At 42.3% G+C, this 21,215-nt stretch overlaps 1 protein-coding gene across 1 annotated transcript in view; it reads left to right on the plus strand.

The window, feature by feature from the left end:
* The window catches only part of MCF2 (MCF.2 cell line derived transforming sequence), a 135,629-nt gene that overhangs the window by 31,804 nt on the left and 82,610 nt on the right, over window positions 1-21,215 (plus strand). The gene's annotated exons all lie outside the window — the stretch shown is intronic.

A 21,215-nucleotide genomic window follows, 5' to 3' on the forward strand; every position in this document is an offset into this window, starting at 1 on the left:
ACACTGGCTTCCTTGCTGTTACTCAAACAAAACACTCCATCTTGACTCTGGGCATTTTTCCTGGCTGCCCACCCCCCCTTCCTGGAACTCTCTCCCTCCTCATTTATGCCTCCTGGCTTCCTTCAAGTCCTAACTAAAACCCCATTTTCTACAGGAAACCTTTCCCAACCCCTCACAATTCTGGTGCTTTCCCTCTGCTAATTATCTCCCATTTACCCTGTCTGCAGCTTGTTTGTACATAGTTGTTTGTATATTGCCTCCCCTCATTAGACTGGGAGCTCCTTGAGAGCACAATTGTCTTTTGCCATTCTTTGTATTCCCAGCACTTAGCACGATGCCTGGCACATAGTAGGAACTTAATAAATGCCTATCGACTGACCAACGTGGTGATGATCCCATTCTGCTCTGTCCTGGTCAGACAACATCTTAAGTATTGGCGTGGGCACCACATTTTGGGAAGGACGTTGGTAAGTCAGAGAATAAATAGATGAGTGTGACCAGAATGGTGAAAGCCCTTGAGGTTGTGGTGAAGACAACTATGACTAACTATAGTACTGGAGGGTGTTTAGACCTTATAGGAGGGACTTGATTGCTATCTTCAAGAATGTGAAGTGGAATCATGTGGAAGAAGGGTTAACTTTGTTCTGTTCAGGGGGCAGAATTAGGGAGAATGGGTTGAAGTTGCAAGGAGGCAGATATAGGTTTGATCAGCTCAGTCTTTGATTTCAGAATAATAATAATAATAATAATAATAACAATAATAATAGCTAGCCTTTATATAGCACTTTAAAGTTTGCACAATGCTTTATACACGTTATCTCATTCAGTTCTTACAGCAACTCTGGGAGGTAGGTAGGTGTTATTATTATCCCTATTTTACAGGTGAGAAAACTGAAGCAGGTAGAGGTTGTGACTTGCTTGGGGTTCACACCACTTAGTAAGTGTCTGAGGAGATTTGAACTCAGATTTTCCTGACCCCAGGCTGAGTGCGTTACCTAGCTGTAATTGACAATGAGAGCTGTCCTACAGTGCAATGGGCTACCTCTTGTTGGAAGGTAATTGTCAAGGATGTTGTAGGTGATTGGGCTATCTAGCCTCTGAGGACCTTTTCAAACCTAAAATTCCATGGTTCTGGTCTATTCATTCTCTATTAGCTCACACAACTCTCCCCAGGTTTCTATGAACCCTTCGCTTCAGTCATTACCTACGGCACAGTAGTATTTCAACAACTCTGAAAGTCTTGAAGACTCTGATCAGTGCCATGGTCAGCCATGATTTGAGGACAGAAGGTGAACCTTGCTACCCATTGCAGAGGAGATGAACCCAGAATGCAGAAAGAGACAGATATTTTTGGACTAGGAAGTATAGGAATTTGTTTTGATTGATTATGCATATTTATTGCAAGGGTTTTCTTTTCTTTTTCTTTTTCTTTTAAATTGGGGAAGGGTGGGTAGGACAGAAAACAAATGCCTGTGAATTAAAAAATAAAATAAAATGGAAAAATCCATTTTGAAAGAGGAAAGAAACCTGAGTTGCTCCTTGGACCAGATAGTAATTTGAAGTGGAAGAGGGGCTTGGCGGGGGTCCTGAAACAGGAATTAAGATGAAAACCACTGGTGAATATAGGACAGTTCCTAGTCCCTTTCTGGCTGCCTCAAGCAGAGTCTAAATGAAGGCTTTGAGGAGGGGAATATCAAAGCTAGACCCTCTTTCTTTTGGAGATACGTTGGTTTATACATCTGTCTTGCTTTTATGGTTAAGATCTTTTGAAGAGTGGGGCAAAGATTGCTGTGGGTTTTGCAATAACCCAGGATGTCTCCACTTACTTCAAGGGGATTCAGTTCAACTCAGCAAGCCGTCTCAGGCAGCTACTATATTTCATGACCTGTGTTAGGCACTGTGGATATAAAGGCAAAAAGAAAAGTTCCTGCCCTCAAGGAGCTTATGTTCTCCATATTTTCAGCTCCTTTTGAATTCAAGAGAAGTGTCATGAAATCCAGCCACATGATAATACCTCAACTAGCAATCCATGGGGGCTACAGCTATCAGCCCTTGGCTTTCTTTTTACAGAGTGCTTATCAATTAGTCTTGATTTAGATGTGTATCCCTTTGAGGATGAGGCCTTCTCATCTCCATAATGGGGACTGTGGTATAGTGGATGGATTTCTGGGCTTAGTATTGGGAGGTCAGAGCCTTAACCTTAAACCTAGACCTCACACCATTTTTTTTCTTGCTCATGGGAATCCAGAGTCAAAAGGGGAAGAGGAAATAGAAAGGAACACATATTTATTAAGTGCAGACACTGTGTTAAGTGCTTTACAAATATCTCATTTGATCTTTACAATAACTCTGGGAGGTAGGTGTTATTGTTATCATCACTATTTAACAGTTGAGGAAACTGAGTCAAACAGGGCTTAAGTGACTCGCCCAGGTTCACACAGTTAGTAAGTGCCTTAGGCCAAATTTGAACTCAGATCTTCCTGACTCCAGGCTCAATGCTCTATCTGCAGTACTACCTACCTGCCCCTAGGGAGCTGGTTAAGTGAGATATAGTAATTACTGGTAGCCGACCCAGTGTACAACTCCCAAATTTCTACATTCTTGTCTAGTGCTTCATCCTCTGAGGAGACGAGTGGGGGATAGCGGATAGAGAATAAATCCTAAAGTCAGGACCACCCGAGTTCAAGTTTTGCTTCTGATATGTACTGACTACTCGACCCTGAGTACATTATTTCATTTCTCAGTGTCTCCAGGCAACTAAGACTGAAAGTGACAGAGGAGTTCCTATTTACCTACATACGAGGTATTTCCATAATGGAAGCTCTTAGTACTTCGGAAATTATAGGTCTTGACAAATGGAGAATGCATTTTCTCTCTACCCTAGTAGAGGTACATTAGGAGAAGCAATTCATGGATTGGAGCACGAGCTATTATCATTTTAGTTATCATTGTAATTGACATTTCTGTAAGTTTTAAGGTTTGCTGAGGGCTTCACATGCATTGTCTTGGAGTCTTACTACAATCTAGTGAGGGGAGTGATATTAGCATCCTCATTTTAAAGATGTGGAAAATGAGGCTCAGAGAAATGGTTTTAGAGTAGAGAATCACAGATTCTGAGATGGAAAGGACCTTAGTCATATATAGTCCAATGGCATTGTATTATATAGAGGAGGAAACCGAAGCCCAGAGATGTTAGGTGATTTGTCCTGGGTCACACAGCTAGTGAATGGCACAGCTGAACTGGAGGCCCTGGAAAGGTGACAACAAGTCTAGGACTCTTTCCCCTACACCAGGATGGATGTGGAGATATTCCAGAAGTACTTTCGTTTCAATTCGATACAGTGTGCCAGGCACCATGATGTGCACTGGGGAGACAAAGGCTAACCCCAAACCAAGACCAGACCTCAAGGAGCTTACATTCTCCTGGGAGGATACAGCATAAAAACAGACAAATAAACACCAATATAATTTGAAAAGGGAAAATGCATTGACAGCCAACCCAGGGGGCCAATGGCATTAGCAATCAGATTGTCAACTGGTGCCATTATCACAAGTACCAGAAGTCATGAAGACATGCTTTCCCCTGATCAAATGTGGGAGCCCTTAGCAGTGTAGCTCTACTATCAAACCAGATGCTATGCATTGACTTCTTTCCTGCTCTGATGTGAATGTCCTTTAGTGATGGTATTGGGCTCAACTGCTTTTGGAGTCTGCCCTTTAAAGGCTGAAACTTGTCTAGACACACTATAGTTTATTATATGTGTTTGCAGATAGTATAGAACAGGGTTGGGGAACCTGTGGCCTCAAGGCTGCATGTGGCCCTCTAGGTCCTTGGGTGCGGCCTTTTGACTGAGTCCAAGTTCTACAGAACAAATCCTTTTATCAAGGGGATTTGTTCTGTGAAGTTTGGATTCAGTCAAAGGGTCACACTTGAGGACCTAGACAGCCACATGTGGCCTCAAGGCTGCAGGTTCCCTACCCCCGGACTACAGAATATAAAAATAAATAAAAATAACTCACATTTATATAGCGCTTTAAAGTTGTCCAAAAAACTTTGTAGATATCTTAGTTGGGATGCACAACAACCTTGTGAGATAGTCTGTACATGTATTATTATCCCCATGTTGCAAATGGAGAAATCGAGGATCAGATAAGTTCAACGACCTGCCTAAGGCCATACTGCTAGTAGGTGTCAAAGGCAGTTTTGGAAGCTAAGTCTTCTTGATTCCAAGTCCAGCGCTCTATCTGCTCTGCACCTCAGCCTAAAATATTTTGATGCTTTAATGACAATCCCCATCATTCTTCTAAATCACCTGCCATGAGTCAAAACCATCCCAGCAGACTTACTCAATATAACCCAATAAGGATAGAAAAGGAAAGACTTTATTCTTAAGAATTACCATCAATCTTTCAATAAAGATAAAGTTAAGATTTATGGTAAAACCTGATCTTTGGGAGCTATTTCTCCTTGTCCTATTAGGCTGTGGTTAAGGCCCAGAGTCCTCCTTGAATGAGGTCTCCTGTGGTAGAGGGGCCAGGCAAGTCATGGTAGAAAAGTTCCTAAGAGTAAAGTTTGAGATCCCAAGGAACCAGTTACCAGAGGCAGATTATACTGGGCCAGAGGTTACTCGCATGAGTAGCAAACATAATGTGAAGGCAAATGTAGGCCAAGAGGTAGAAGCTGTGTTTGAGGCCAGGAAGTGGAAGATGGCAGAAAGGCCTGGGGTGATACAACATATAGCGATATCCTAGAGGCAATAGGAAACATGCCGAGGTCAGGTCAATCAGATCTCCAACAATGTCTGAGTTTGAGCGAAGATAATTCAGACTTAATTTGTCACACTGGAGAGGTGAGCGCATTGGGTTCCTGTCAAGACTGGGCATCTCCTTCTAGCTCCTGACAATGGCTGTTGGTATTTCCTGCTTGAGAAAAAAGCAGTTCCTATGGCACAATAAAAACTTTGAGGACAATGAGAACTTTTTTATTTTATTTTATTTATTTATTTTAGGCAATTGGGGTTAAGTGACTTGCCCAGGGTCACACAGTTAGTAAGTGTCAAGTGTTTGGTCTGAGGGCAGATATGAACTCAGGTCTTCTTGACTTCAGGGCCAGTGCTCTATCCATTGCGCCACCTAGCTGCCCCCAACGAGAACTTTTCAATGGATTCATCTAGCCTATGATCACTTTAAAAGGGACACTTGCCAATCATTGATATTATTTTATTTTTATTGATTTTTCTGTTTTTACATCATTAGCATTTCTATCTATATCTATATCTCCTTTCCCAGTGAGTCATCCCTTATAAACAAGATTTAAAAAGAGGGGGGGAAAGCAGAGCTATTTTTCTGTTGCTGTTGTTGTTTTTTTCAGTCAGTACTGAATAGTTTTTGATGCTTATGCTGTTGCTTTAAGGTATAATTTTAGGTCTTAAAGTGCTAGCTCCACTTTATTCCTACCTGTTTTCATTGTTTCCCCCGAGATTCTAGATGTTTGGTTCCTCCAAATTAATTTTATTAGTATTTTGTCTAGCTCTATAAAGTACTCTTTTGGTAGTTTGATTGGTATAGCATTAATCTATAAATAAATTCAGGTGTTACTTTTGTTATATTAGTCCGGTCAACTTAATGGACAGTTAGCTTTTAATTGGTCTTTCTTCCCTCCAATTATTGCAAACATTTGAAGAGTGTTTTGTAGTTGTATTTGTATAAGTCCTGGTTGATTGACTACTGGATATTTCATGCATTTTGTAATTATTTTGAATGAGATTAACTTTTCTATGATTTCCTCCTATTAATTGCCTTAATTGGTTTCTTTGCTGATTGTCCAGAGATTTTCCAAGCAAATCATTATGTGTCTGTAAATAGGAATAATTTTAGCTCCTCTTTGCCAGTGTTATGCCTTTTATTTCTTTCTTGTCTCATTTGCTGTCTGTAGCATTTCTACAACTATGTCAAATGCTGAGGAATATAATTTCTTTACTCTTGTATGGGAAAAGTGTTTCTCCATTGTATATAATGTTAACTTTTGATCTAGGGCCATGCTTTTTATTTTATTTAAAAGTGGCCCATCTATGCCTATGCTTTTTAGAATTTGTTTTTAATCATAAATGAGTGTTGTTCTTAGCAAAGGTTTTTGTTCTGTGTCCATTGATATGATCATGTGGTTTGGGGTGTTTTTGATTTTAATGATAAATCACAGTAAGTGTTTTCCTAATACTGAGCCATCTTTGCATACCTGGTAAAAATCCAATTTGCTCCTACATCAGCATTATTTTAAGATGGTTTTGAGGCTAGAAAAGCCATGTGCTTTTTTTCCGAGAGATTTCTGACATTTTGGAGATCATTCAGGATGAAATGTAGCCTTCCTAAATTAGACTTTATTTCTTATCTTGTTGCATGTGGTTAGATATTTGCATTATGGCTCTGGAGTATGTTTTTCTGCATGCTGATTTTAGACAGCTCATCTGAAAACCAGAGTACTGAATAGATCACATGGTTTAGTAAAAAGAACACTGGACTGGGAACCTGGAGACCTGAGTTCTAGTTATAGCTGTGTCACTACTTTTCTGGATGGCAAGTCATCATCCTTTTGGGCCTGAATTTCCTCCAATATAAAGGGAGAGAGTTAGAGTAGATGCTGTCTGGAATTCTAACTTATCATGAGTCTATGAATAGATTATATCACAAAAGTGCTTCCAAGCAGGTTCTGGGATTAGAAAATATCTGAATTGAGGGAAATGAAGAATGTAAAAGAGCTCCCACGGTGGTGGGCATGGAGCAACAGACTGGATGTTAAGAGGATGGAGTGCTCATTCTGGCTCTGTTACTAACTGGCTGGGCCATCTTAGGAAGGCCACTGTCTCCCACCTAGATTTCAATTTCCTCACTTGCAAAAGGGGTAGAGGGCTAAATGACCTTTATGGTTCCTTAGGGCTCTGAAATTAGTTGTAGTCAAGGGGCAGGGACAAGACAGAGGGACAGGAATTATAATAAAAGTTGATGTTTATATGGTAGTCAAAATTTTGCAAAATCCTCTACCTAGATTATCTTGGTTGAGCCTTACAGAAACTCTGTGAGGTAGGCATGCCAAGAATATTATTCCCATTATACAAATGGGGAAACTGAGGCTCAGAGAAGCCAAATGATCTGCCCATGGTTTCAGAGTTAGTTAAGTATCAGAGGTGACATTTGAACCAATTTCTTAGTGACTCCAAACCTAGCATTCTATCTACCACATCAAGTACTGATGGACTTGATTTTACCATTAAAGCCAGAGGCATACTTGGGATGGGGCAGGGAACTCAAGGTTTGAAATAGCCATTGTGGGGAGTATATTAGAGGAGGAACCAAAAATGAAAACCAAAATTGTGAGTTAAGATCCAAGGGGCTGTTCACAGTGAGACTAGGTCTGTGGTTTCTCTTTCTATTGGAGTTGGTTTTGTCCCTTTCCTTTTCTTCCCCCAGTGGCACTTCGTCCATTGATTTCTTTTGTTCAGCGAAACCTTACAACATCCATTACCCAGAAGAGCCCTTCTCTCTGGTTGCCATGGGATAGTTGGGGCATAATAGGTGCCTGAGGAAAGCACACCTCCTTGCCTTCTAAGCAGCATTGCCTGTCTTTTTTCCAGTTATTTTTTCTTTTCCTCTTTTCCTCTCTTCTTCCCATAGGAAAACCTCCGGGAGTTGAGGCATTCCCATTTGTAAGGAGTTCCTTCGCCCTGATTCTGCAGTACTTGGATAATGCCAAGCTTGAGTGACTCATGTTTCAACCCTCCTATTTTTTCTATTGTATTTGAACAGTAACCCAGGAAAGAGGATACATGTAAACAAGAAGGGAGTACCACGGGGAAAGGAACCCAGAACCAATGAAATCGCTACGCTCAAAGACTGTGGCCAGTGTCAAAAAGATTTTTAAAAATGGCTCTGCTTCTCAGTATCGCAAAGCTGAAAAAGCCTTTAATAAAACTAGTGAAATAGTAGGCAGGGAAGGACCATGCAGTCCATCCCCTTTCCCCAGGGCAAGATGACATGCTTCCATCATCTAACAGAAGTGTTCCTCTTACCACACAAAGCCAATTACTCATTCTGTTCAATAGAAGAGATGGAAAGGACGGCATTTCACTGACCCTCAGTCAGTGGCCTTTCACAAATTCAAGGAATGTAATTGTCTAACCCAAGCCTCATCTCCTCAAGGTTTAGGAACATAAAATCAAAGAAATAGAGCTAGAAGGGGGCTTAGAGGCCAGATAGTCAAATCTTTTTATTTAACAGAGGAGGAAACTGAGGCTCAAGGAAGGAAAGTGACTTGCCTAACGTCACACTCAGGATCATAGATCTAAAGGTAGAAGGGTGCTCAGAGCCCATATATTTCAGGGATTCTTAACCTTTTGTGTGTGTCTTGGACCCTCACCTCAGTTTTTAAATGCATAAAATAAAATGCATAGGATTAGGAAGCAAATCAGCTATAATTATCAAAATATTTAAATAACAAGTTCCTGGACCCTAAGATTAGAACCCTTGATCCAGGTCATCCCTTTCATTTTATGGAGGTGGAAATTGAACCCCAGAAAGGGAAAGGGTCTTATCAGAGATCATACACATAGTAAGCAACACAGCTGGGAATCCAACCTAGGGTCTCTGGCTCCAAGTGCCTCCTTATTAAGCACCTACTAAGTGCTGGGCACTGGGTACATGTTAGGGATACAAGTACAAAGAATGGGATAATCCTTGCAAGGAGTTTATATTCTAAATGGGGTAGACAATAAATAGATTTATAAATATATACAAAAGAAATATAAAATGAGTACATCTCAATATATATAATTAAATACAAGCATGTTTCTTCTGCCTTCCACAAATACTTAACCTAGTCTCTTCTTAACTATGCAATCTCCCACTTGTCAACAGGAATCAATGATTTCTTTTCCGGGCCACTAGGGGGTGCTACAGTGGATGGAGCTCTAGACCTGGAATCAGAAAGTTGTTGAATCATTTGAGGTTTTCTTGGCAAACATACTGAAGTCCTAGAGTGCAGGTCTGATTATGTCACTCCCCTGCTCAGTAAACTCTAGTGGCTCTCTAGTACCTCTAGGAGCAAATATTATTTTCTCTTTATTTCTTTTGTTCTTAAGTTCTATTTTTTGTACAAGTTTTATACTGGACCTAATTATTAGTATAGTAGTAGTTGTTGTTGTTCAGACTCTTCATGACCACATTTTGAGGTTTTCTTGGCAAAGATGTTGGAGTAGTTTGCTATTCCCTTCTCCAGCTCATTTTACAGATGAGGAAACTGAGGAAAACAGTGACGTGCCTTGCCCAGGGGTGCACAGTTAGTAAGTGTCTGAGGCCAGATTTGAACTCAGGAAGAGGAGTCTTTCTGACTCTAGGCCCAACATTCTATCCGCTGAGTCACCTAGCTGCCCTGGAGCCAGAAAGACCTGAATTCACGTTCTGCCTCAGACACTTGCTAGCTGTGTAATCAAGTTATTTAACCTTTCTTTGCCTCACTTTCCTCATCTGTAAAATGGGCCTAATAATAGCACCTATCTCCCAGAGTTGTTGTGAAGATAAAAAAGATACTTGTTTTGTTTTTGCTTTTTGGTGAGACAATCGAGGTTAAGTGACTTGCCCAGGGTCACACAGCTAGTAAGTGTCAAGTACCTGAGACTGGATTTGAATTCAGGTCTTCCTAACTCCAAGACTGGAGCTCTATCCACTGTGCCACCTAGTTAACCCCACATATTTACTGTTTTCTTTTCTTTTTCGATGAGGCAATTGGGGTTAAGTGACTTGTCCAGAGTCACACAACTAGTGAGTGTTATATATCTGAGATCAGATTTGAACTCAGGTCCTCCTGACTCCAGGGCCGATGCTGTATCTACTGCGCCACCTAGCTGCCCTAGAAAAGATATTTGTAAAGCACTTTGTAAATCTTAAAGTGCTGAACGAATGCTAGCTATCATCATCATCATCATCAATTTCCCCCTTTGCTTTTAGAACAAGGGTTCTTAACCTGGGGTCCATGACTCCCCAAGGAACTTGAACAGGGAAAATCTATGTCATTATTTTCACTAACCTCTAACTGAAAGTTAGTATTTCATTAAATTATGAATGAAATGCACCGACTGCTGAAGGTGCCCGTGGCACAAAAAAAGGTTAAGTGCCCTTGGGCTTGATTCAGAAAGCTTTTCATATAGTCTCTATGCCCTGTTCCTGTACGTGATTCCTGCCTGCTGCCTTCCAGGAGCACATGTTTACACCTCAGCCCAGCATCATGTTCGCTGCTTTCTCTGACCCCAGCCAGCCTACAGAGAGCCCTGTGGAACCACTGTTGTTGTGACTCTGCTCTTCTGTATCTGGAAACATTCTTTCATTTAGTAAGAATTTATTAAGCACCTACTGTGTAGCACATGTGGTACTAGCTGCTAGAGATAAAATGACGAAAACACAGCAGCTCCCTGTCCTCAAAAGGCTTATATTGTACTTGAGGGAAATTTTATATATAGAAATACACACACGGATATATGTACATATAAGTATATATATATATATATATGTGTGCATGTGTATATATATACATATATATCTCAATAAATATATTAGGTATAAAGATACATAAGATTTTGGCAGAGGAGGGCAGAATTAGGGGTACCAGGCAAGGCCTTGTGTAGGAGATGACACTCAAAGGAAGCTAGAGATTTTAAGAGGTGGAAATGAGGAGGGAATACCTTCCAGGCACAGGAAACAGCTTGTACAAAGGTATGGTGATGAGACATAAATTGTCATGTAGAGGCAAGTATACGAGGAACAGTAAACAGGACAGTTTCATTGGCTCATGGTGTGTGAGGGAAAGTTATGGGGGAAAAGCCTGGAAAGGAATGTTGGATTGAGATTGTGAGAAACTTTAAATGCCAAGCTAAGGAGTTTGGTTTTTTTTTTTTTTTTTGTCCTAGAAGCAGTGGCAAGCCCCTGGAGCTTCCTAAGTAAGCAAACACCAGTGATAAATGGCTAGGAAGTATAAGGCAGTGTGTGTATAACAACTTTATTCTGGGCCAGTATCCCAGAGCTAGGCTGTGACCTCTCTCTCTCTCTCTCTCTCTCTCTCTCTCCTGTCTCTTTTTCTTTCTCTGTGTCTCTCTGTGTCTGTTTCTCTCTGTCTCTTTCTCTTTATGTCTCTCTGTCTCTTTCTCTGTCTCTCTATCTCTTTCTCTCTGTCTCTTGCTGTCTGTTTCTCTCTCTGTCTCTCTCTATCTGTCTGTATCTCTCTTTCTCTGTCTGTCCCTCTTTCTCTGTCTCTTTCTTATCTGTTTCTCTGTCTCTATCTCTCTTTCTCTTTGTCTCTTTCTCTCTCTTTTCTCTCTGTCTCTGTCTCTTTCTTTTTCCCTCTGTCTGTCTCTCTTTTTCTCTCTCTGTCTTTCTCTCTCTGTCAGTTTCTCTTTCTTTGTGTATCTCTCTATGTCTCTCTCCTTCTCTTTCTGTCTCTCTCTGTCTCTGTCTATCTCTCTGTGTCTCTATCTCTCTTTCTCTTTGTCTCTTTGTGTGTGTCTCTCTTTCTGTCTCTGTCTGTCTCTTTGTCTGTCTCTCTCTGTCTTTGTCTCTTTTCTCTGTCTGTCTCTGTTTCTTTCTATCTGTCTCTCTGTCTCTGTCTCTCTGTGCCTGTCTCTGTCTCTCTTTCTCTGTCTTTGTCTCTCTCTTTCTCTTTCTGTCTCTCTGTCTCTCTTTTTCTCTCTGTCTCCTTTTTCTCTCTCTGTCTTTCTCTGTCCATTTCTCTTTCTTTGTCTGTCTCTCTCTTTCTCTTTCTGTCTCTCTGTCTCTGTCTCTCTGTGTCTCTATTTTTCTCTGTCTCTTTATGTCTTTCTCTCTTTCTCTGTCTCTTTGTCTCTCTCTCTTTCTCACTCTCTCTGTGTGTCTCTCTGTTTTTCTCTATGTCTCTCTCTCTCTCTGGCTCTGTTTCTCTCTCTACCTCTCTTTGTCTGTGTCTCTCTCTTTCTCTGTCTTTTCCCTCTATGTCTCTGTCTCTCTCTTTTTCTCTCTGTCTCTGTGTCTCTCTTGGTTCTAGGGGTATCCATGGGAGGTTTTCTTCTTTACTGCTGTCAGCTAGAGTACCCACTAGTCATGTTCCCCCACTTTTAGCCACTGAGGTGACTAGAACCCCAGTTCTGTTTAACCAATTGATGTCTATTAGCTTTTACCAAGGGATATTTACTTCAGTTTAGCAAGATTTACTTTGATATAAGCAAGAACAAAAATGCAGCACAAATATTTTCCCTCAACATCTTGATGGAGGCCTACTAAAGCCTTCTGTAGGTGCTTTCATTTCTGATTCTGCAAGTGCAGCCAATCAAAGAGGCTGCCATTCACCAAGTGGCTAGCAGTCCTCTACAGTTACAGAATGTATATCTATACATGCTCCCAGATCACTCCAAGGCATTTCTGTTACCCATTGTCACAACTCTTCTGGAAGCAGGCTTCCCAGCCTCTTCCAGGACGGGCATAGCATCAGAGGTGCTCTGTGTATGTGCCAATTCTTTGTTACATGTGCTTATGACTTTTGGGGAGAGAGGAGGAAGTCTGGTCTTGTGGCTTTATCTGTATAGTGAACTCCTGGCATGGAGACTCCCTCCACTGATGCAGGTTGGACACTTGCCTATAATTTACAGTCTTAGAGAATTGCCTTAGGGCACTGAGAAGTACCTGTGACTTGCTTATAGTCAGATAGCCATTATATGTGAGAGTTAGAATTTGAACTGAGATCTCCTGACTGTTTCCACTTTCCCACACTGCCTCCCTAGGCGCTATTCATTACTGACAGGTATTTTAGAGATGATCTAGTCACAGAATCTAGTCTAACTCCCTCATTTTACAGAGTAGGAAACTGAAGCCTAGAGAAGAGAGATGACTTGCCCATGGTCGTACATGGCATCATGCATCTAGAGCTGGAAGGGCCTCAATCCAAAGCTGGTAGGTTCTTCTTACACACTACTAGTGTGTGGTCATGGCCTCTAACTGTCTCCTTTCTCATGTGACAAGGCCTGATCAAAGGCCACCGTCACAGCAGGGATTGCCCCTGTGGAAGTGCCCATTATCTCCTGTTAACCAGGCCAAGGTTGCCGTAACTGTTTCTCAATCTGAGTGAACAAGGGACTGACACTCATGAGCTTGGCACTGTTCCCACATCCTGTACACCTTATCCTCATTTACACATTCATCAGGCCATCTTGTGAAATCTTCCTCAGATGCTTTGGCGTGGCCTGGAGGTGGCCTTGGGCTCTGGAAGGCTATGAAAGGAAAGCACAAGGTCCCAGCATCCTGCAAAGGCTTTGAATCCCAGCTCAGTGATGGACAATGTACTTATCATCCAAAGACCTGCCTTGCTAAGGTCAGAGCAACCTGTCATCAGACGGTTGGCCACTTTGGGTCATTTGGTCCCGTATCACATGAAGACTCCTGCAGAAGTCCAGAAGGCTTGGTGTCTCTTTAAGTCAGGGTTCTTAAGCTGGGATCCTTGGAGAAACTTCAGAGGGTCTATGCATGTGGATAAAAAAATTATATCTTTGCTTTTATTAACCTTTATTTTCTTTTGTAATCCTACAATTTTATTTTATGCACTTAAATTTTTTTTGAAAAGGGCTCAACATTTTTTTCTTCTCATTTTTCTGAGAAGGGCTTTACCATCCACAGGCTTAGACAGACTGCCAAAGGTGACAGAAAAGGGTTCCAAAGCCCTGCTCTAAGAGTGGAGGGAGGCCTGACTGGGGAAATCATCCCATCGTGTTGAAATACTCATTGGACTGTGTTTTTGAGGGTGTTGAAGGAGGGGAGGATACTGAAGGTGTGGAAATAATCTCAGACTTTATTAATACCACAAAGAAGGTGACTGGGACTATATTAATTCCTTATCTCTATAAAATTTCGGTGAGAATCATCTATAAACGTTGATAGCATTTTTGATGATGGTGTTCATAAGTAATGTAATGTAAAAGCTTTTTATTAAGTGCTTACTATGTACTGAGGACTATGGAGACAAACAGAACAGCAAAACTGTCCCTGCTCTCAAAGAGCTCACATTCTAATGGAGGAGACAGCGTATGTCAAAGAGTTGAGCTGTAGGGTGGGTGGAAAGGCTCTGAGGGTGTAGTGGTAGGGTTGAGGGCAAGGTCTTTGGGTTGCTCTGCGGGGAAGGAGAGCTCTTTCTGGTATCTTGGTTGGAAGGGGTTTGGGTGGGGCCATTGGGGAAGGAAGCTCAAGGTGGTTCCAAGTGCCAGGTTCCGTGATGATCTCTGGGAAGTATGACTTGAGCTGGAGCAATTTGGGAGAGGGAAAGTAGTAGAGAACATACAACATTTTCAAGTGTTATTCCACAGTAAGTAGAACCTTGACTATTATACAGGTGATATGTAGAATTCTAGATGCTACTGTCCTCATTGTTCATTGACTATAAAACAGCATTTGGATCAGCAGAGCAGAATGCCTCCTTAAAAACTCTCCCCCAATAAGATGTCTCCCATGCATATGTCAAAGTTATGGGACTACAAAGCATAAGAGATTAGATTTTGACAGTAATAAGTAGAATACTCGTTCAGTTACCACCCCATTTCCAAACAATGCCGTGTTTCCCATCTCACCACTAGGTGGCAGAAGGTCAAGGGTTCTTAGCCAGATGCTGTAGGGGGAACAGAAGGGAATTAATATTTATCTAGCACTTATTATGTGCCAGGCACTGTGCTAAGTGCTTTTATGATTTGATCCTCACAGTGACCTTGGGAGGTAGGTGCTATTATTATCCCCATTTTGAACTTGAGGAAACTGAGTCAAACACAGGTTAAGTGACTTGCCCAGTATCACACAACTAATTTGAGGTTGATTTGAACTCAAAACTTCCTGACTCCAGGATGGTTCACTGGATGAGAAAAGGATGCAGACATCAGGCCTGGGAAAAGAGATGAAAAGTAGTGGTCAGAAGCACTGAGCCAATCAGAACTCAGAAAGTCAGAGAGAGACATCTCCCCAAAGGGTCAGCCAAATTGGGGGCTGGGAAATGCCAATGCCCAATGAGAATAGAAGAGTAAGATCCTAGAATCACAATTCTAGGGCTAGAAAGGACCTGAGAGGTCATCAGGGCCAACCCCCTCATTTTACAGATGAGAAAATTGAGCCTCAAAGAGATTTAGGGGAGCTGCCCAGGATCATACTGCTATTAAGTGTCTAAAGAGGAATTTGTACCAAAGCCCAAATGCTCCTCTTGGCCAAATGTTTAATGCTCTATCCACTACACCAAGTGTCATAATACCACAGCTTTAGAGCTGGAGTAGAACTAAGAGGTTATTTAGTCCTACCTCATTTCACAGAGAAACTAAGGTCAAGTGACTTACCCAGGGTCACATAGTAGACACCGGCAAGGCCATGATTCCAACAAATGTCCCCTCAAGTTTAAAGCCAATAGTTTTAAGGTTTGCAAAGCACCTTAAAACACAGCCCTGGGAAGGAAACGGTGAAAGTTTTTGCGGGGCTTGGAAAGAATTAAGTGACTTTCCCAGGGTCACACAGCTAATAAATTCCAGAGTGAAATTTGAACTCAGGTCTTCCTGAGAACTGTAGCCACTGTGCCATTCTTTCTGTCTCAGAAACAGTCCTGGGAAGATACAAAAAGCTGAGGACAAGGATGAAGGGTCAGAGAAAGCCAGAGAAGCATTAGATGAGGTGTAGAAACTCTGGGCTGGTAGAGGAGTGACAGTTTGCTTTCTTCAGTATTTGTTCCAGAGGAGTGTCCTAATACTAATGGAGCATTGGAAATATCATCTTCTTTCCGTTAAGGGGTCATATCTATCAGAAGTGAGAACCTGAAAAGAGGGATCATAAAAGGAAATACAGGCAATGAAATTTGCATTTAATTTAAATAGGTACATTTCTCTCTGTCCTGAGGTTTATCTGATTCCTCTTCAGTGGTTCTGTTCTTATTAAGTGTCTATATCCTGCAGTTCATGAGCCAGCTCAGATTGGTAGTCAAAACATTTCCCTAGTGACCTCCCTTGAATCACGATTGTATGCAATAAAATATTAGCTATAGTATTCCTGTCCCCTGGGGATGCATTTTAGAAGCAGCCTGGGAAGATGACTAGATATGAGGTCAGGAGAGATGAGTCTAAATCCTTCCTCTTAACACTTCTTGTGTGACCGTGTAGAAGTGATTTTACCTTTCTGAGCCTCAGTTGCCTCATCTGTAAATTGGGGAGGAAAATTTCTAGAAAATATCTCCTGGGGTTGTGTGAAGGTAGGAACAGATGATAGGGTCATAGGTTTAGAGCTGGAAGCGGCATCAGAGGCAATGAAGCCCAATTCCTTGGTTTAGCAATCATGTATATAAAGTACATTTACAAATCCTAAAGTACAACGTAGGGCAGCTAGGTGGTGCTGCAATGGATAGAGTGCTGACCCTGGGGTCAGGAGGACCCGATAACAAATGTGGCCTCAGACATGTACTAGCTGTGTGATCTTGGGGGAAGTCACCTCACCCCTGCTTGCCTCAGTTTCCTCATCTGTAAAATGAGCTGGAGAAGGAAATGGCAAACCACTCCAGCATCTTTGCCAAGAAAACCCCAATAAAAAGGGGTCATGGAGAGTGGGACATGATTGAAATGACTGGACAACAAAGGTACAGCATAGATGGCAGCTAATGTACATAGGGATCAGACCATGTGATTCATATTATCTTAATTCAGAGTTTCTGAAAATAATACTGCCAAAAGAGCTTAGGAAAGTCCCTCGCTGTTCTGGTCACCTTCCTTAGGAACTTTCTGACTTGGACACTGATATTTTTTCTCTCTGAAACTATACATACGGGACAGTGTTGTTGTTGTTCACTTGTTTGAGTTGTGTCTGACTCACTGTGACCCCATTTGAGGTTTTCTTAGCAAAAATACAACAGCAGTTTGCCATTTCCTCCTTGAGCTCATTTTACAAATGAGGAAACTGAGGCAAACAGGGTGAAGTGACTTGCCCGGGGTCACACAGCTAGTAAGTGTCTGAGGCCAGATTTGAACTCAGGCAGGTCCTCCAGACTCCAGGCCTGGTGCTTTATCCACTGCAGCGCTATCTAGCTGTCCCACATATGGGACACAGCATGGTACAATGGAATTCACATTTCTGAATTTTTAGCCAGAGGATCAGAGGACCTGTATTCAAATCCCAGAGCTGCCATTTATTGCCTACGTGGCCTTGGGAAAGTCACTTAACTTCTCTTGCCCTCAGTTTTCTTATCTGTATGATGAATGAGTTAGACTACAATAATCTCTAAGGTCCCTTTTGGCTCTAAACCAAACCAAATGATTTAGCTATCAAAATGATGTATGTGAGACTTTTCCCAATATGAATGCGTACTTCATTTCTTCTGTTTGCTCACATTCCCCCCCCCCGCTCTCTTATCTGTGAGGTATATCAGACCCCTCAGACCAGCATATATGTGTTCCACTTACTTCTAAGACTTATAGAGGCAGCCTGACATAGTACCTAGAATGTGGTTCTATCAGGCTTTGGGCCTCCTAATTACCTCGTGAGCTTGATAATGTAAGTACCCATTTTACAGATGAGCAAAAATAAGTCAGAGGTGAAGTTGACCTGCTTGAGGTTACACAGAACGTGAGTGGCAGAGATGATCTCAGAGTCCAGGTATATTGATAGAAGAGCCAGTGTTCTTTCCAGCGCCCCCTACTGCCTCTCATATACCACAGCGCTATTATCTATTGGTAAGTCTCCTTGTCATGACTTTCTTTTTGACTTTCAGAGGGGCATGGCACATGGCTCATTGAGTTATTCAGTAACTTAGTTTTAAGAGCCTTAAAGATGTGGGTAGGACTAACCTCTCTATGCTGTCTTGATAATTACAAATCTGCCATGTATAACAAAGGGCTGCCAGTCCGTGGGTGCGCTTGGCCAGATACACCCATGGATTAAAGCAGGTGGTGGATTTGGAGTGCTTGAGTGCAGATCATCGAAAATTAAATTAAATTAAATTAAGGCCTCTTAATAGAGTTTTAGAACTTGGTGATCGGCAGTTTTGGTATCGGAGAAACTATGTAACATGGAAAGGGTGATTATACCCAGATGTTTGAATGAGTTAAAAAGAACTGACTTTAAGTCTGTGTGCCTAGTATTGTATCAGTAGATGGGAGCAGACTCAGAGTTCCCTTGGATTTTTTTTTTCGGGAGACAGGGGAAGGAACATAGAAAAGAGGGGGTTTTCTGGTGGATGAGAAGGGTAGGGCAGGACACAGTAATATAACTACCACCACTGGAGCCTGGGGTAAGCACCACAATGTATACTGAGTTTAAAGTAGTAGGAAAAGTCTTGAGCAGGGAGAGACCCTGGAACAGAAACCCAAGGACTGAGAATGTTACTGGGGAGGCCTTCACGGGGACAGAGCAGGGACAGGCTGAGCTGTGAAGCAGTATAGCCACCTAGGAGTGGACATTTATCATCTCTGTCTTAACTCAAACTAGGTACTAAGGTCAATTGCTTCTACTTACTGAAAGAGTACAAGTTGTGCCATCATCCTTTGAATTTTGACATCTCGGACTGAACTCCTGTTGCCATGCCTTAGTTATGGCACTGGTCTCAGAAGTTAGGTTTCTATCGGTACTTGCCTTCTCCAGTAGAGACAGTAGTGGGATTGGGCTGGGTGATCAAAGGTTTTGGGGCTGATATGAGGAGGTTGGTACTTGGGGTCAAAATCTCTACCTTCCCTGGCTGAGGATACGGCCAAGAATTCCCCAGGTTTTGTTGTTTTTTTTTTTTTTTAAAGGCAATTGTGGTTAAGTGACTTGCCCAGGGTCACACAGCTAGTAAGTATCAAGTGTTTGGTCTGAGGCTGGATTTAAACTCAGGTCCTCCTGACTTCAGGGCCAGTGCTCTATCCACTGCACCACCTAGCTGCCCCCAATTCCCCAGGTTTTGATCAACACTGGACTAGTGAGGATGGGAGCTGTTCTCTCTGTTAAGGCTTGGCTACTCTGGGAGAAGGGCTTAACATATAGTTTGTTTTTATGTGAATAGTATTTATTTTTCCAATTATATGTAAAGATAGTTTTCAACATTAATTTTTATAATATTTCGAGTTCCTCCCTCCCTCTGTCCTCCCTAAGATGACAAGCAATCTGATATAGGTTAAACGTGCACAGCATGTAGTGCTAAAGCCTGTGGAGGAGGGGCCCCTCCTTACTAACACACAGGATGGAGAGGAGCAGTGTTTTGAGCTTGGGTGATGCTGACCTTGGAATCCCCTTCCCCTCCCCCAATTTACCATCCATCAAACAGGATGGTAAATTGCTGAGTACCTTCTCTATGCTAAGTACTGTGTTAATTTCTGGGGATCTAGGGACAAAAAATGAAACCAAACATTTCTCTCTGCTCCTTTTATTTTGTTTCTTTGGTGGTCTTTTCTCTTCTTGACCTCTGCTATATTTGATACCATTGCCCGCCCCTTCCTCCTAGGTACTCTCTCCTTTCTAGGTTTGGTGATACTGTTCTCTCCTGGCTCCCATCCTACCTGTTCCTTCTCTGTTTCCTTTGCTGGCTCTCCAGCCACATCACTCACAAAATGGTGGAATTTGAGAGTTGGAAGGGACCCCAGTGGCTGCATAGACCAACACATGCACAAAAAGAATCCTCACTATAACATTTCTTGCAAATTGTCATCCGAGGGGGGAGGCAGCTAGGTGGCACAGTGGACAGAGCACCGGCCCTGAAGTCAAGAGGACCTGAGTTCAAATCTGGCCTCAGACCAAACACTTGACACTTACTAGCTGTGTGACCCTGGGCAAGTCACTTAACCCCAATTGCCTAAAATTGAAAATAAAAAAATAAAAAACAAATGGTCATCTGGACGTTGCTTGAAGACACCCAGTAAGGGTGAATCCACCATCTCTTGCAGCAGCTCCTTCCGCTTTGTGACAGCTCTGAACTTTATCGTATCTTTTCTTGACAATCACCCATCGCTCCTACTTCTTCTGCCTCTTGGGACCAGACAGAACAAATCCAATCCCCCGTCCACATGACAAGCTTGCAGACATACTTGCAAGCTTGCAGACAGTTCTCATGATCTGCTTGAGTCCTTTCTTCTCCAGTCTAAACATGTCTAGTTCATTCAACCCATAAGTCCCCCCAACTGTGGGTTGTTCCCCATAACTCTGTCCTGGGCCTTTTTCTTGCCTCTCACCAGACTTTCACTTGGGAAGCTCCTATGGGTTTAATTATCTTCTCTCTGCAGACAACTCCCAGAGCTAACTGGCCAGCTCCAGTCTCTCCCTGGAGCTTCAATTCTGTCTTACCAACTGCCTTTTGGACATTTTAAATGGGAAGTCACAGAGACGGTGAAAGCACAGCATGTCCAAAACAGAACTCATTATCTTTCTTTCCAAACCTCTACTGAACTTCCCCATTTCTCTTGAGGGTGCGACCATCCTCCCAGTCACCCGTGTTGTTCTTCACTTTGATGTAGTTTTTGGACTCTTCACCCTCTTCTCAATTCATATTTAATCATTTGCCAAAGACGTATTGCTGTTCCTACCAGTCGGACTTTTTTTTCTCCATTCACATTGCTGCTCTCTTAGTTCAGGCCCTCATCATCTCTCACCTGGTCTGTGGCAACAGCCTCCTAGCTGCTCCTCCTGCCTCAAGTCTCTCCCTACTCCAGTCTTTCCTATACATTGTTGCCAAAGTGATTTTTATCAGTGCAGATCTACCCATGTTCCTCTCCTACTTAGTGAACCCCAGTGGCTCTTCCTCGCTTCTAAGATCAAAGATAGTCTTCCTTCTGTGTTTTAAATCTCATTCACAATGTGGCCTCAATCTCTCTTTCTAGTCTCATTATACATCCCTTTCCTTGCTGTACTCTGTTATCTAGCTGAGCGGGGCTTCTCTCTGTTGATCCCACGTAGCACTCCTCCCCTCTCCGTGTCTTTGCCCTCGTCATTCCCATTCCTGGAATGCACTCACTCTTCAGCTCCTCTGCCTGCAGAATCTTTCTTTTCCTTTAAAATGCATCACCTTCTACATGAAGCCTTTCCTGATCCCCCCATCTACCAGTGTCCTCCCTCCCCAGCTATGTTGTTTTTAACTTCCTAGCATTTGTTTCTTCTCCAGGGCTATGCACATGCACATATTGTCTCCCCTGAACTTGAGAATAGGGATTGCTTTGTTCTTTGTCTTTGTATTTCTAGCA

Source organism: Vombatus ursinus, unplaced genomic scaffold (genome assembly GCF_900497805.2).
Source record: "Vombatus ursinus unplaced genomic scaffold, bare-nosed wombat genome assembly UNPS02015152.1, whole genome shotgun sequence".
Taxonomy (NCBI): domain Eukaryota; kingdom Metazoa; phylum Chordata; class Mammalia; order Diprotodontia; family Vombatidae; genus Vombatus; species Vombatus ursinus.